Genomic DNA, 13,290 nt, shown 5'->3' with positions numbered 1-13,290 from the left:
AGACATCTTGGTTGCTCCCTGGTTTTGGCAATTATGAATAAAGTTGCTATAAACATCCATGTTCAAGGGTTTGTTCAGATGTAAGGTTTTGGCTGTTTTGGATAAATACTAAGGGGCATGATTCGTGATTGCCGGAGGGAAATTTTTATAAACACTGATGTCCAAGCCCAAACAAGTCAACCTGGGGGTGATATGTAAGCATAGTTTTTGAGGTTCCATTAATGGATCTAATGTTCAACTAGAGTTAATAGTTACTCATCTACTGGATAAATCTTTTTGAATTCAGTTAATCTTTGGTCACATTACTCTTCAGACTGAACAAGAATCTCTGGGTTTTTGGAAATGAGAGGCACTTAAAATGAGCGCCCTTAGGTGTTTGTCTAAGTACCCATTTCGTAGAACAGAGATGATTTCTTTTAAGGCAGAGCCAGTTAAAAGAACCAACTTCCAGAATGCTTGTGATGAGATGACAGAATCTCTTCCTCCCCTGGAAGTTTGCCATAGACCATTGCACATTTGCCATATTGTATTTTCAATTGTCTATCATCTACAGCCTAACTTTAAACATTTGTACTTCTGTCACTTGGTTCTGATTATTTTCCCACATTTATGTCAAATCCACACAATTTTATCAATGCCTTCGCTTTTCTAGACCCCACTGAACACTCCACGTCTGCACATTTAAGAGAAGACAAAGAAAGTGCCCAACAAAAGAAGTAAAAGAAGTTTGTACAGGATAAAAAAGGCAGGAAACAGACCTTGAACATGGGTAGAAAGGAGAAAAACAGACCATGTCAGGGAGAGAGGGCACACTGACATGAAGAAGCATACGTATGAAGGTCAGAAAGAGGAAGAGGAGTCACTGGACAAGTGCCAAGATGGTTGAAAAACCAGGCAGCAGATGCAGGAGTCTGTCAATGGATGGCTACCCAAGGAGACAGGGCATTAAGCTTGTGGGTTATTCAGCAAAGCCTCCTCAACCAAATAATGAATGGAATTAAAGTCATCAAAGGATTCAGTGATAGGGAAATGAAGCCTTTTGGGTGAAGAGTTCCAGGGAAATTCTGAGGGCTGTGACACAGATGTAGGGAAATTCTCAGCATGAGCTGAACAATATTCCAACAGAGTTTGAAAGTTAGAGCTCAAATTGAGTATTAGAACCATACCAACTAGCACTGGGGAAGACAGTGATTTAATAATAATTCTTAGTAACTCAGGCATGTAAAATGATTTTCTAAAGGTCAAGGTTAGCAGATTATGCCTTTTACCTCCACTGAATTTCAGATCTGGAAAGGAACTCCCAAATCAGCCAGTCCAAACCTCTCATCTAACAAGTGAGAACACTGAGGCTAACTGATTTGCCAAGCTAACAAATTTGTGAGGCGGGGGGGGGGGGGGGGGGGGGGGGGGGGGGGGGGGGGAAGGCATAGAATCCAGACTGCTAACCTCACAGGCCTTTTGTCTTCTTACTCTGTCATGTTGTCTTCAGACCAGGGGAAAATCTAAGGAGACTGAATTGCAGTGGGGAAAGGCTTACATCAGTCGTGGAAAATTGTAATGAGGGTTATTTGATACTGTGAAAGTATAGTGTTGAAGCTGGTGCACCATAACATTCACAGCTGACTAAATAGCACATTGTCATCAGCAGAGAAGTGAACAGAACACCTCGATGGGAACTGAGGAGACTCGAGTTCACATTCTTTTCTGTTATGAACAAATCCATTCATCCATTCATTACATCATGTCTCTTGTGTACATGTCAGTATGCTGGGCGCTGTACAGTAGAATAGATACACACTGAATGAAGGTGCTTCTAGTTAGTAGGGAAGATAAGACAAATGCGAACATAATTACAATAAAACACTGGATATGAAAAGTCTGTTATAATGTCTAGAATAGATCCGTAGCCAGGAAATCTGAGAAGTCAGAGGTGTTATTTTCTTCTTTTGTGGTGAACAGAATTATGGGAGTCCAGGAAATTTCACAGAAAAAAAAAAGAATTTGAACTAGATTTTGAATGATAAGTAGGATGTATATAGTGAAGAAGAAGGAAAAAGTATTTTAAAAAGGAAAAAATAAGCATGTGTGAATAAAAATCAGTGATGCTGAACTGACTGTGAAATGTTTTTAAAAATAAAGTGAGGGAAGTGAATTGGAGTTGTATCCAGGCAAACCTAAAATATGAGGCTAAGTGTTGTTTAAATTGACATTGAGATGGGGATGGGACACTGGAATAGTGAGACGTGGCATGGGGGTGCCAGGATGTATTTTAGGAAGAACAGCTACCGAGAGAGCTGAGGGTGATTTGGAGAGAACAAAGAAGGAAAGTCAAGAGATGTGTTAGTTAAGTCATGACAGCAAAATCTTAGCTGAGACTAATTGAGAGTGGGAGTAGAGAAGCAGCTGTAAGAATAAAGCCTATGACACAGATGAAAGAGCAGAGGAATGACAGGCAAGGTCTGCCGATTAGACGGAACTAAAATAAGGAAGATGGGGACTCCAAGTTACTTCAAAGATTCTGAGCCTGGGTGACACAGAAAAAGGCAGACTCATGAAAATAAATATGGAATGCAAATATTTCCATAACACTCATCATTTTCTCATACTTTGAAAAAATAACTCATTCTTTCACCCATAAACATATAAATCTGCCATACGTGTTATATATGGTGTATACACAACATGGGTAGCAATGCATATGCCGTAACTTTAATCACTTTTGCAGATTAGCATAGATTCAGAGCCAAAAAGAAATTGATACAGAATTTAATATATAATGCTGTAGGGAAATCACATGTTTGTGATTGCTCTTGTTTAAGCTGTTGAACTCTGCATAGAGTTTTATCCATTTGCAAAAACTCTCTTCCATATTCCAAAATATATTCAAAGAAAGAGTTATTGAGACAGTTAATTTAGTCTATAGTGCAGCCACTCAGAATTAAAGATAATCAATACTAGCTTAAGATTCAGGCTCTAACTGGATATCTAGGCAGGGACCCCAAGAGATGGTTATTCCTTTTAACTCAATTTAGTACAATGTAGGAAGCATGACTGTAGCAGCCCAACCCATCTGTTCTTTTTTCTAATTTTAAAAAGGTTATTTTTACATTAGTCTTCGGAATTTTTAATTCTGTCTCTGCTATGCTACACAAGATACTATTGCTAACAGGCTGAAAGGAAAAAAAGTAAGTTTTTGGTAAGAGGAAGAAAAAAGTGTGGGACATTAAACCCTGTCATTTTCCCATTTGGCATCCTTTACATTTCTTTTCTTTCTTTCTTTCTTTCTTTCTTTCTTTCTTTCTTTCTTTCTTTCTTTCTTTCTTTCTTTCTTTCTTTCGTTCGTTCTTTTCGTTCTTTTCTTTCTTTCTTACACTCCTTGCCCAGTGTGGGGCTTGAACTCCTAACACTATCAAGAGTAGCAGGCTTTACAGGCTGAGCCAGTCAGGTGACTTTTTTTTTTTTTTTGAGAGGGAGGGAGAGAGCCCATGCATGAGCTGGTGGGGGTGGGGTAGTGAAGGGCAGAGAGAGAATCTCTCTCTCTCTCTCTCTCTCTCTCTCTTTTTTAACTAGGCAAAGAACTTTATTAATCTTGTTTCAAACTTTATTCCCAGGCTTCTTCAGCTTAATTAGCTGCAAAGAATGAATTGTGTATAAGCAAAAACTGAAAAGAGCGGCAGTGTCCAAGGAGCTTGGGCTTAAAAATATTAGAGATCTCGATTTTATCAGATCCATGAACAACATTTTTACAAAGCAGTCAAAATATAAAATAGCAGCTCCCAGTAACTTCTTTAAGTTTTATCTTCTTCAGAAGTTGACTCAGTTTAGTTTGCTTCATTCTTGGAAGCTTCATCAAGATTCTCCACAAGATCTGGAACTTCCTCCTCCTTCTCTCCAGTAGCAACTGGTGCCTTTCCATCCACAGGTTGTCTGGCGGAGCTTTAGCCAGCCTTCTTAAACTGGTCAGACTGTCTGCACCGAGCTGGTGTAAGACGCCGGGTAGCGTTTCTGTTGGCTGCTTTGTCTCAGCGTGGCCTGCGACGGTGCAAGTGTTCGCGCCAGGGATGCCTGAATTTGAGGCTTGTTAAAGTGGATCACTGTCCCTTGGTTTGTGAACATGTTCACTTCCTCAGTACCTGAGATCTTGTTTACCCCTAACTTCTTTAAGGAGAAGTGAAGTTTTTTATCATCTGCTGTAGCTGTTCTGTGAACCACCTTCTTCTTTCTGCGAGCAGTTCCTTTCCCCCCAATGCGCACGTGTGCTTGCAGTTTGGCGAGTTTCTCCTGGTTCAGGATAGTTTCTTTCATCTTGTTGGAGCGGAGATGGGACCGCGCTGGGGACTAGGGTTGGCACTCAGGGGGTCTCGGGTGGACCAGCTGAGATTAGGCGCAGACACGTGCCCACGCAAGATGGCAGCTAGGGTGGGGCGGGGTGCTCCACCCTATGAACTTGGGATCATGCCCTAAGCTGAAATCAAGAGTCCGATGCTCAATGGACTGAGGCACCTACGTGTTCTGTTTCACTTTTGAATAAACCATGGGACCTTTTACTTTTCTTTTCTCTCTCTTTCTCTCCACCTCAAGTTTTTGTTTTTGTTTTTTCATTAAAACTTCTGCATTTTGGATAATGGGTATATCCGAATTTCTTTATAGGAGAGGCTTAAGGGCTATAATCTGGCTGAAACAGAGGCAGTTGGGGATTTGTCTTAAACCTACACTGAAATAATAGGTGCATTTTAAAAATTTAAACTACACAATACTGATTTAAAAGGATGACATACTTTTCTAAACATATTTTTATTCATAATTTTCATGCCGATCCCCTAATATGTTGTTATTGTTAGTAGTAATGTTCTTGTCAAGATAATTACTAATGGTGACTGAGAGAGATGCTAATTAGATTCCATCATTGCTGATAATATAATCAATTTCATTAGCAAGATGCAATTTATGAAATGATACTCAGTAGTGGATTCTAACTATTCATATGTAGCTTTCATAATGATAGAATAATATAGGTATATTTTATACAGAGATCCATGTATTTACTCATGTATCAGTATATCCATTCATCAAATATTTAATGAGATCCTATCACACATATAATTATGGATATCTAAATTCACATGTGTACAAAAATAAAAGTTTTTGTATATCATCTATTTGCAAAATAGACATTTCTATTTGCAAATGAAAAATTCCCTTTTCTATCCCCTCCCCTGGACTCCTAATAATGGCTGAAATGAAACTTCTTTTTAGTCCAGAAACCATTTGTCAAATTTGTGACTTCAGATATTACCAGAGCACGGTGGCTAAATGTGGCTAAAAGTGGTGGTGGCTAAATGTGGAACTGTAGCTAAACTGCTAAGTTTTGACACACACTAGCTGTGTGTCCTCAGGCAAGTTGCTTGACCTCTCTGAGCCTGTTTTGTCATTAATGAGATGAATATAATAATAGTACCAATCCCATAAGGTGGTTGTAAAGATTGATGGAACTAACACCAACAAATTACTGAGAATAGTGTCTTGTTCATAGTAAGCACTTAATTTAAGCATACAGTTATATTTCTGACTAAAGCCTCACTTCTCTTCACACATACGTAAGTATTAGGCTTAACCCTTCACTTTTCACAATCATTCTCAAATAATTTTTTTTTAATGTTTTTTATTTATTTCTAGGAGAGAGAGAGAGACAGCGTGAGCAGGGGAGGGTCAGAGAGAGAGGGAGTCACAGACCGAAACAGGCTCCAGGCTCTGAGCTGGCAGCCAGCACAGAGCCCGACGCGGGGCTCGAACCCACGAACCGCGAGATCATGACCTAAGCGAAAGTCAGACGCTCAACCGACTAAGCCACCCAGGCGCCCCTCTCAAATAATTTTAAGTTGTACTTGCTAAGCAAATAAAACCAATAAACCAGTAAGTGTACCCTTATATATTTCCATATATTTAACAAACATCTTGAGCTTTAAATTTTTATTTATTATTTTTTAATGATTATTTATTTTTGAGAGAGAGAGAGAGTGTGTGATAGGGGGAGGGGAAGAGAGAGAAGGTGACACAGAATGTGAAGCACGTTCCAGGCTCTGGCCTGTCAGCCCAGAGCCCATTGCGGGGCTTGAACTCATGAACCGTGAGATCATGACCTGAGCGGAAGTCAGATGCTTAATCAACTGAGCCACCCAGGCACCTCTTGAGCTATAAATTCCTAAAAGTTTTGGTAATTATGGGCACCAAACCTAGGTGATAATGCCATATTTCCAAATCTCTTCTACTGTGTTATGAATCATTCTATTATTTTGAAAGCTTTAAAATCAACTGTAATTTCAAGTGCCTCATTTGTGCAGTAGGTAGCACTTTAGTCCCATAAAATCAACTGTACTTTCAAATATTTATTGGAAAATGTGCTAAATATCTTCTAAATAAAAATACATTAATATAGCTGAAATATGTACTTGAAAGGCAACAACAGCCTCTGGCTGTGACCTTTGTAGTGAGAAAGTCACCCAGAAAATGGCCAAGGAAATTTCATCATTTATTTCCCACTTCTATTCAAAGTCGTAGATACCTTTGCATCCCAATAGGAAAAAGTCAGCTTTAGGTTGTATATAAAATACAAATTGAGTAAGGGAATGTTCTCTTTCTGTTCACATTTTTTCCATCCACATCTGATGGAAAACATCACTAATATTTCTTTCTTGAAAATGAACAAATAGCTAATTTTAACCCCTCCATTCCTGAACTTCATGCTACCAAATTCAATGCTAGATTTTACTAATTCCCTCAGAATACACATTCGTTCCTAGATATGAGTAAATAATAGTACATCCAAGCCAAGGTCTTTCTATATTGCTACAAAGTACAATAGGTTAGCTGGAAGAATCTGATAGCTCCTGACCACAGCCAGCATCAACTTGCTAGCTAAACTACTTGGGTGAGTGAGTCTAGTTGGAAACAGATTTTCTAGCTCCAGTCAATCCTTAAAATGACTCTACAATGGCTGAAATCTATCTGCAACTGGTGAAAGACATTGAGCCAGAACTACCCTGTTCACCCACTTGTGAACTGACTCAGGAACCATGAAGTAAACTATGTTAATTGTTTTGAAACCCCCAAGATAATGAAGCCCCAAGATAAATGAAACTCTAGTAAACTGTGAAAAGCAAAAAAAAAAAAAAAAACCAAAAAAAAAACAAAGCAAACCCAACCCATATATTTGATATGGGGATAGGGTAGAAGTATTGTTTTGACACCATCTATATTCCTATAATATAAATATTCCATGTTTATAACAGAGTGGAAATGTCTACATTTATTCATCAACTAATATTAGACAGCATCTACTGTGTCAGTGTATGAAATAATAGATATGTCTTGCCTTCACAAAGCTTACCGTTGAGTAGGAAAGACAGATCAATGAGAAGACAATTAAAATAAAAATGAGAAGTCAAGAACTCGGGATAAGCTGAGGTTTTTCTGGGAATGCTGAAGCTAGCCATGTTTTAAGAAGAATTAAATCTCCACTTCACCTTTGTACATTGATACATTGCTGGGCTTCCTTTCTAAATGAAAAGCAGAGTGATAGAAAATGGACGCATGTAGCTCTGTTTAGTGGAAAAGCTTTCCTTCTCAACACCAAGTAATGTGTCTTATAGGTACCCTTAAAGTTTAAACCTATAAATATTCTACCTCATTAAGCATAAGGACCAGCCATGGACATATGCCACTAGTGTCCACTTTCCTTCAGAGATTTAGGGTGATGGGAAGATAAAGGGTCTGCTTACCAGATGGAGCTTGTCAGATTAGCAATTGGAGCAGAGTAAATATCACCGTCATATTGTTTTTTGAAGCACAAAGAACTCCCTTTGTATAACGCATGTGCATATTTAATAGTTTAAAACAAAACAGCTCAGCAGAAGGTTGGCTGGTGGTTGTACCTCTAGCAGAGTGGCCATTGCCTGAAGGCACGTTTCTGCTTTCCTCATAATAAGGAACATTAGCAACCAGTGGCTCGAGAAAGGCAGAGTCAAATAAGTCTCATGGGGCCCAGTCGGCCACATGAAGTGAGAGCCGTTAGACACAGCAATGAGATTACTGCTCCAGAAAAGGTTTACCACATATATTACCACATAGACTTTACAGGGCTGCCAGCTCACTCAACTTACAAATGTCAAACATGATTTAAAAGGTTATTACGCTATCGAGAGGGAAGGAGGATGATTTTCCATCACTGAAATTTCTATTTCATTCTGGCGCACACATAGTGCATCTCAAGAACTCCAGTATTGCTAAATAACCTGCTTTTATCTTTAATAAGTGTTTTATGGGCCTTAAATTGGAAGAACCATTTTCAGTTTATTTGTATGAGAAAATTTGATCTTCTCTGGTCCAATAGCAGTGCGATAAATTTGGTACGTGTATCTATGTATTGTGCTTAGAAGATTGTTCTTACGAGAGGAGTCAATTTATTTGTAATGTGTCCGATAGGTTGAGGACATGTAGGTAAATGTAGTTTTTGGCAAATGCATCTGTAAGTCTGTTGGATTGCACACTAAAATGATCAGTTCTCTAAACTGCATTATTTATTTCTCTTTGGGTTTTGTTATAACTGGTCTTTAAGGAGTCTACTTTCCTAGCTCTTTGACTCCTCTGGGAATATTTATTGCTCATAAGGACTCTATCAGTTGTCTTCAGTAATGAGTTAATTTAAGCACTGCTGTTTGAAAAGTTGCACAATAAAAGTAGATGGTGGTTTTGCTCTGATTTTACGGAGATTTGACCCTTGTTTTGCAACAGTTGAAAAGTAAATAATCTCCAAGTGCGATTGTAAAAATATACAATAAGCATCCAAGTGTCGTTGTGGAATTTTTAAACACTGTATTTCTAACAGAGGTGTAAACCAAGGAATTTCAGCTGCTCTTGTGGACGCATGCCTCATTTGATTTCTTAGCGGATCACCCTGATTGCTCTTTCTCAGTGTTAGACTATAAAACTGAAGGTTGCCTACATATCCAAGTCCCAGAATGTGCCATGCACAGCAATACGTCAGCGGTATAAGCTGACACGTTGTGGATGATGTTCTCAGATGGGATGTAAAAAGGGTAGAAGAATATTGTTCGTGGTGTTGAGATATTGTTGGTCTCTCCCTATTCTTCAGTTCTGAAACATTAGATTTAAATCTGTGAATTCACCCAGGTTCACATGGGCATTGTCAAAATTGAATTAAGGCCTATGATAAAAACAAACAAAACAAAACACAAAACACATCCTCAGCCTGAAGGGTAGCATCTTCGCTCCAAGTCCAGTACCTATTTTATTTTTTTAGTGCCTATTTTAAAGTTATCATTTGCCATCAGTACAAAAGAGGCCACAAAAAAGAATCAAAATAAACAAAAACTTACTTCAAATTTTGAATAATTGCTGGACTTCCATGCAAAAATACTACTACAGAATTCAAATTTTTCCAGAGGTGTTCAGATGAAATATGAAATTAGTTTTATAATATCTAAATTAAGTAAAATCCTGAATATTTACCTAGGAATTTATGTATGTATATATATCCTTTATTCTTCTTTAGGCAAAAGAAACATTTATTTAAATAATTTATGCTGTATATATTTATTTCAGATAATTTCTTTTCTGTAGTAAAATAAGTTTATTTTTGGAAATATTTTGGGTAGAGGAAATAATGACAGTATCCTATTTTCCCACTCTATCACATAGCCACAATAGAAATAGAAGAATAATTTAAATATTAAATGAAAATAAATATATTTTTATTTCAGTTTTCAAGTTTGCTCAAATAGTAAATACTGTAAAATGTATTCATTTATTCAGTAACCAGTGATATACTTATGTAATATTGGATTTTAAAAGAACCCTGTTTAAACATATTTCAAAATACTACTTTATTCTAATTGTGTAAAAATTACCTTTTGGAACTCTCCCACGTGTGTGTGCGTGTGTGTGTGTGTGTGTGTGTGTGTGTGTGTGTTTATTGAGAGTTCTGTTGATACATATGGAATGGAATTTGATTAATAAAACATAAACCCAAAGTCTTTAAAAAATCTTTTGAAAAATCTTTTTAAAGCATTCAGTTATTGGGCAAAGCAAAGGATATGCAAGACTCAAAATTGTAAAGTATGGTTATTAGTATGATGAACTATATCTCACGTTAAACACATTGCAGTGTTTCTTCTAGACCAAAATCTTAGCTTCTGTTAAACATACATTTAAAAAATGCAGTGTGACACTATTTCAAGAGATAAGTTCACTAATAGATCAATAAACTATTTTCTGAAAGCCAAATTGAGCTTTGAAAATAAATCATTCTTTGAAAAAGATAGAGACATAAACCACCTAACATAAGACTTTTTTATGTCAGTATGTGTGTGGGAGAAATTTATCTCCCTGCTATGGTTCTGTAATAACAAAAATTCTTAATTGAGATCTCACAGTTTAGTTACAATAGCTAGAAGAATGTGCTCTCCTACTCACTGTGTTTTCAAGTCACTAAAACCTTTAGAAAACTTTGCTTAAAAATCCAATGTCATACTGATGTTGTTTGGCTCCTCTTAGCAACAAAGACATCATGTCTGAAAGGCATTATCTCTGCATTTCATGATGTAGAATATCAGTTTTCATGCTAGTTATCCTTGAAAAATGTTCAATAATGCATCCTCAGGGCACCTGGGTGGCTCAGTGGGTTAAGCATACGACTCTTGGTTTAGGCTCGGGTCATATCTCAGGATTCGAGGGTTCAAGCCCTGCATTGGGCTCCATGCTGCCTGCTGGTGCAGAACCTGCTTGGGATTCTCTCTCTATGTCCTTCCCTGCTTGCACTCTAGCTCCCTCTCAAAATAAGCAAGTCAGCTTAAAAAAAAAAATGCATCCTCTCTACCTCCTCCCCAGTCTCAATAAGGATACCTTATCACATTAAATATGTTATTTTACAAAATACTGGCAGCTTTGAGCATACATGATGTAACTCTAGAGGCAGTTGAAAGAGCTCCTGTTGATTTTCTAGTGTGCCTGGTGCTTCCGGCTTCTGGAGAGATCCCTTCATCTGCACTCTCCAGAAGAAGCCACTGGATGATGATGAAAGGCTCATAACTAGAATTGCCAGATTTAACAAATAGAAATATTTGTATTAAATTTGATTATCTGGCAGCTCTACTCCAAATAACTTGGCTTCCAAATTAATCTCCGGACCAGTCATTTTGGTTTCCTTCCCAGAGGAGTGAAAGCAATGCCCTCTTTGCAAAAGACGAAATGTAAATCTTTCCATCTCTAGAGACAGTGACCACGCTGAAATCTCCCCCTGGACAATGCCAGGAAGAATCAACCATTTCTGTCAGCAAGAACCATATCTGTGTCCGCTGCAGGGATGACTCTGATATTTCAAGCAATGAAACTTGAAAAGCAACGAAAGTAAAGCTTAGAAGAATGTAATGCTAAAAATGATTTTCTTCATTCCCTAATTTGTACTCTTCTTCTGCAGACAACTCAGAGTAAATGAAAATGGGGGAAAAGTGGTAGTTAGATATTTGCTCTTCCTTGTATTGAACAAGTTTGAATGGGCACCTTGGTGGCTCAGTCAGTTAATCATCCTACTTGATTTCTGCTCAGGTCATGATCTCAGCATTGTGAGATCAAGCCCCATGTTGGACTTGGTACTGGGCATGAACCCTGCTTAAAATTATCTCTCCGTCCCTCTCTCTGTCCCTCTTACCCTGCTCATTCTCCCTCTCTCTGTCTCTCAAAAAGCAAGTTTGAAAACTTCGAGTTCATTTTCTATGAAGGGTGGATATCCAGAGATTCTCCATTCAGAGTAAGATGGCCTTTTCTATGATTCTAATGGTTTAGAAAATACATTCTCCTCTTATTTTAAACATCTTTCATTGGATCACAAGCCAGATGTTTAAGTACATGTAAACTCAAATCCATAGTCCATTTATGGCAAAATTAGCTGTCGTGTTAGGAAGCTAAATCTGAAAACATTAACAAAATTAAGCATTTATAGTCTGATAGTCTCTGAAAAAAAGTTTTAGGTTAAATTATATTCCCTACATCTTTAGTAGAGCATTGCAGTCAGTTGAAGATCTATGAGAAATTAAATTTAGAAAGATCTTTTTGGAGACCACTTTAGGAGAAATTAATTTCTCTTTTGTGTCCTATGAATACTAAAACAAATAAGAAAGCAAGACAATGCCTCCAGGTCTGTCTGGGATATCGAATCTCTACAGTTTAGGATATATGAGAAGAAAAGATTTTCTCTGTGTCTATTCACCTTGCTGTTCAGTTCAAATCTGGTTCTAAAAAAAGAAAAAAAAATCCAGGGAGAGCTAATGGGACCTTCAGAAAAATTGTACATTTCTTTCCACTTGAGAGGTTTCAAAATTAAATGATATTACAAAAATTCATATACTCTTATTTCACTGAAGACTCAAGCTCTGTTATCATAGCAATTATTCAGTATACTGAGAGATAAAAAAAATAGAACAAACTTATATAATATAGCAAGATTTACCAATTCAGTGTCTTACCATTTAAATATAGAATGTAATGTAGATAGTAGTGTTGAGCTTTAAGTGGAAAAAAAACAACAACAACAACCCATAATGGATTAGTCCTGATACAGCTTTTTGTCACAAGTAAAGAGGCTAATGTAATATAAGCACTCATGAGTAATCAGATGTCTTCTGATGAGTGAATTGAAATGTCATAGCAGAAGTAATCCACTATACATTTTATTATGAATTTTTGTGGGTAGATTTAAATTCATTTTCTGACTCATTTAATTTATTGAATCAAAACAAAATCCAAGATGCATGAAAAAATCAATTTTGGTGATAAGAGATTTACCCCAATGTATGTATTCATTTCTATTTTTTCCCCTCATAAGTTGCCTGGGCTGTAATTTACGTACTCATTCCTTCCAGGTTTGTTTCTAGTTTTTGCGAAAGGTCACACAACTATATATAGCTAGCATCCCCAACAATTGTGTATATTTGTATGTACACTAGAACAAAAGTTACTGTTTTCAATAACTCTGATCAAGTGTTGTTTGATATGATTTCTCAGATTTCATAGATAAGCCATTTTTTCAATTGATTTTTGGGAATAGTTGACACAAATATTACATTAGTTTCAGGTGTACAACACAGTGAGTGATTCAATAACGTGTACATTATGCTGTGCTCACAAGTGTAACTACCATCTGTCACCAAATGCTATTATAGTACCATTGACTATATCTCCTATGCTGTACCTTTTACTCCCATGACTATATTGTTC

General features: G+C 37.2%; 1 protein-coding gene and 1 pseudogene across 1 annotated transcript in view; one reads left to right on the top strand and one right to left on the bottom strand.

The window, feature by feature from the left end:
• Positions 1–13,290, top strand: part of ROBO2 (roundabout guidance receptor 2) — a 610,598-nt gene that overhangs the window by 257,100 nt on the left and 340,208 nt on the right. The gene's annotated exons all lie outside the window — the stretch shown is intronic.
• On the bottom strand, positions 3,822–4,305 carry LOC120235576 (annotated as a pseudogene).

The sequence above is a fragment of the Hyaena hyaena genome, unplaced genomic scaffold (assembly GCF_003009895.1).
Source record: "Hyaena hyaena isolate Hyena2069 unplaced genomic scaffold, ASM300989v1 scaffold_132, whole genome shotgun sequence".
NCBI lineage: Eukaryota > Metazoa > Chordata > Mammalia > Carnivora > Hyaenidae > Hyaena > Hyaena hyaena.
This window is presented reverse-complemented; position numbering and strand designations above follow the sequence as displayed.